The 4,020-nt window shown below is 42.0% G+C and overlaps 1 long non-coding RNA gene across 1 annotated transcript; it reads left to right on the forward strand.

Annotated features, from left to right (window-relative positions):
- Positions 1-704: 704 nt before the first annotated feature.
- Positions 705-3,997, forward strand: LOC127916999 (uncharacterized). Its single transcript, XR_008096904.1, has 3 exons — positions 705-777; positions 1,220-1,329; positions 3,601-3,997. It is a non-coding gene; the product is annotated as an uncharacterized LOC127916999 (long non-coding RNA).
- Positions 3,998-4,020: the final 23 nt, after the last annotated feature.

Consider the following 4,020-nt stretch of genomic DNA (forward strand, 5'->3'; position numbering starts at 1 on the left):
CCATATTACCACCACCTTGTCAATGTGCTGTGGTTTTCATCTTGTCAATGTGCTGTGGGTTCATCTGAACCATATTACCACCACCTTGTCAATGTGCTGTGGTTTCATCTGAACCCTTATTACCACCACCTTGTCAATGTGCTGTGGGTTCATCTGAACCATATTACCACCACCTTGTCAATGTGCTGTGGTTTCATCTGAACCATATTACCACCACCTTGTCAATGTGCTGTGGTTTCATCTGAACCATATTACCACCACCTTGTCAATGTGCTGTGGTTTCATCTGAACCATATTACCACCACCTTGTCAATGTGCTGTGGTTTCATCTGAACCATATTACCACCACCTTGTCAATGTGCTGTGGTTTCATCTGAACCATATTACCACCACCTTGTCAATGTGCTGTGGTTTTATCTGAACCATATTACCACCACCTTGTCAATGTGCTGTGGGTTCATCTGAACCATATTACCACCACCTTGTCAATGTGCTGTGGTTTTATCTGAACCATATTACCACCACCTTGTCAATGTGCTGTGGTTTTATCTGAACCATATTACCACCACCTTGTCAATGTGCTGTGGTTTTGAGGTTTCTTGTCAGTTGTCTTTGCACCTGAGTGAGTTTGCGGTGGGAAAACTACAGTACAACACCTCACAACTCGCATGTTTTTTTTCCCCATTTCCTCATGCAAGCAATTACTGGGAGAGTTGAACGAGGTAACTAAGCAACGTCTGCTTCATATTAATACAGTTACTGGGAGAGTTGAACGAGGTAACTAAGCAACGCGTCTGCTTCATATTAATACAGTTACTGGGAGAGTTGACAGGGTAACAAAGCAACGTCTGCTTCATATTAATACAGTTACTGGGAGAGTTGAGCAGGTAACTAAGCAACGTCTGCTTCATATTAATACAGTTACTGGGAGAGTTGAGCGAGGTAACTAAGCAACGTCTGCTTCATATTTAATACAGTTACTGGGAGAGTTGAGCAGAGGTAACTAAGCAACGTCTGCTTCATATTAGCCACAGTTACTGGGAGGTTGAACGAGAGGTAACTAAGCAACGTCTGCTTCATATTAATACAGTTACTGGGAGAGTTGAGCAGAGGTAACTAAGCAACGTCTGCTTCATATTAATACAGTTACTGGGAGAGTTGAACGGTAACTAAGCAACGTCTGCTTCATATTAATACAGTTACTGGGAGAGTTGAGCAGGTAACTAAGCAACGTCTGCTTCATATTAATACAGTTACTGGGAGAGTTGAACGAGGTAACTAAGCAACGTCTGCTTCATATTAATACAGTTACTGGGAGAGTTGAACGAGGTAACTAAGCAACGTCTGCTTCATATTAATACAGTTACTGGGAGAGTTGAGCGAGGTAACTAGGCAGCGTCTGCTTCATATTAATACAGTTACTGGGAGAGTTGAGCGAGGTAACTAAGCAGCGTCTGCTTCATATTAATACAGTTACTGGGAGAGTTGAGCGAGGTAACTAAGCAACGTCTGCTTCATATTAATACAGTTACTGGGAGAGTTGAACGAGGTAACTAAGCAACGTCTGCTTCATATTAATACAGTTACTGGGAGAGTTGAGCGAGGTAACTAAGCAACGTCTGCTTCATATTAATACAGTTACTGGGAGAGTTGAGCGAGGTAACTAAGCAGCGTCTGCTTCATATTAATACGTTACTGGGAGAGTTGAGCGAGGTAACTAAGCAAGCGTCTGCTTCATATTAATACAGTTACTGGGAGAGTTGAACGAGGTAACTAGGCAACGTCTGCTTCATATATTAATACAGTTACTGGGAGAGTTGAACGAGGTAACTAAGCAGCGTCTGCTTCATATTAATACAGTTACTGGAGGCTTAGCGTTGAGGTTACTGGGAGGTAACTAAGCAGCGTCTGCTTCATATTAATACAGTTACTGGGAGAGTTGAGCAGAGGTAACTAGGCAACGGTAACAGTTACTGGGAAGTTGCGAGGGTAATCGTCTGCTTCATATTAATACAGTTACTGGGAGAGTTGAACGAGGTAACTAAAGGCGCGTCTGCTTCATATTAATACAGTTACTGGGAGAGTTGAGCGAGGTAACTAAGCAGCGTCTGCTTCATATTAATACAGTTACTGGGAGAGTTGAGCGAGGTAACTAAGCAGCGTCTGCTTCATATTAATACAGTTACTGGGAGAGTTGAGCGAGGTAACTAGCTTAGCGTCTGCTTCATATTAATACAGTTACTGGGAGAGTTGAACAAGGTAACTAAGCAACGTCTGCTTCATATTAATACAGTTACTGGGAGAGTTGAGTAACTAAGCAGGTAACTGTAACTAAGCGTCTGCTTCATATTAATACAGTTACTGGGAGAGTTGAACGAGGTAACTAAGGCAACGTCTGCTTCATATTAATACAGTTACTGGGAGAGTTGAGCGAGTAACTAAGCAACGTCTGCTTCATATTAATACAGTTACTGGGAGAGTTGAGCGAGGTAACTAAGCAGCGTCTGCTTCATATTAATACAGTTACTGGGAGAGTTGAGCGAGGTAACTAAGCAAGCGTCTGCTTCATATTAATACAGTTACTGGGAGAGTTGAGCAGAGTAACTAGCAACGTCTGCTTCATATTAATACAGTTACTGGGAGAGTTGAGCGAGGTAACTAGGCAACGTCTGCTTCATATTAATACAGTTACTGGGAGAGTTGAACGAGGTAACTAAGCAGCGTCTGCTTCATATTAATACAGTTACTGGGAGAGTTGAACGAGGTAACTAAGCAACGTCTGCTTCATATTAATACAGTTACTGGGAGAGTTGAGCGAGGTAACTAGGCAACGTCTGCTTCATATTAATACAGTTACTGGGAGAGTTGAACGAGGTAACTAAGCAACGTCTGCTTCATATTAATACAGTTACTGGGGAGAACGAGTTGAGCTGGGAGAGTTGAGGGTAACTAAGCAACGTCTGCTTTATATTAATACAGTTACTGGAGTTGAGCGAGGTAACTAAGCTTAGCGTCTGCTTCATATTAATACAGTTACTGGGAGAGTTGAGCGAGGTAACTAAGCGCGTCTGCTTCATATTAATACAGTTACTGGGAAGTTGAACAGTAACTAGGCAGCGTCTGCTTCATATTAATACAGTTACTGGGAGAGTTGAGCGAGGTAACTAAGCAACGTCTGCTTCATATTAATACAGTTACTGGGAGAGAGTTGAGCGAGGTAACTAAGCAACGTCTGCTTCATATTAATACAGTTACTGGGAGAGTTGAGCGAGGTAACTAAGCAACGTCTGCTTCATATTAATACAGTTACAGGAGAGTTGAACAGGTAACTAGGCAACGTCTGCTTCATATTAATACAGTTACTGGGAGAGTTGAGCAGGTAACTAAGCAGCGTCTGCTTCATATTAATACAGTTACTGGGAGAGTTGAGCGAGGGTAACTAACAACGTCTGCTTCATATTAATACAGTTACTGGGGAGAAGTTGAGCGAGTAACTAAGCAACGTCTGCTTCATATTAATACAGTTACTGGGAGAGTTGAACGAGGTAACTAGGTAGCGTCTGCTTCATATTAATACAGTTACTGGGAGAGTTGAACGAGGTAACTAAGCAACGTCTGCTTCATATTAATACAGTTACTGGGAGAGTTGAACGAGGTAACTAGGCAACGTCTGCTTCATATTAATACAGTTACTGGGAGAGTTGAACGAGGTAACTAAGCAACGTCTGCTTCATATTAATACAGTTACTGGGAGAGTTGAACGAGGTAACTAAGCAACGTCTGCTTCATATTAATACAGTTACTGGGAGAGTTGAACGAGGTAACTAAGCAACGTCTGCTTCATATTAATACAGTTACTGGGAGAGTTGAACGAGGTAACTAAGCAACGTCTGCTTCATATTAATACAGTTACTGGGAGAGTTGAACGAGGTAACTAAGCAACGTCTGCTTCATATTAATACAGTTACTGGGAGAGTTGAACGAGGTAACTAGGCAACGTCTGCTTCATATTAATACAGT

The sequence above is a fragment of the Oncorhynchus keta genome, unplaced genomic scaffold (genome assembly GCF_023373465.1).
Source record: "Oncorhynchus keta strain PuntledgeMale-10-30-2019 unplaced genomic scaffold, Oket_V2 Un_contig_10594_pilon_pilon, whole genome shotgun sequence".
Taxonomy (NCBI): Eukaryota; Metazoa; Chordata; class Actinopteri; order Salmoniformes; family Salmonidae; genus Oncorhynchus; species Oncorhynchus keta.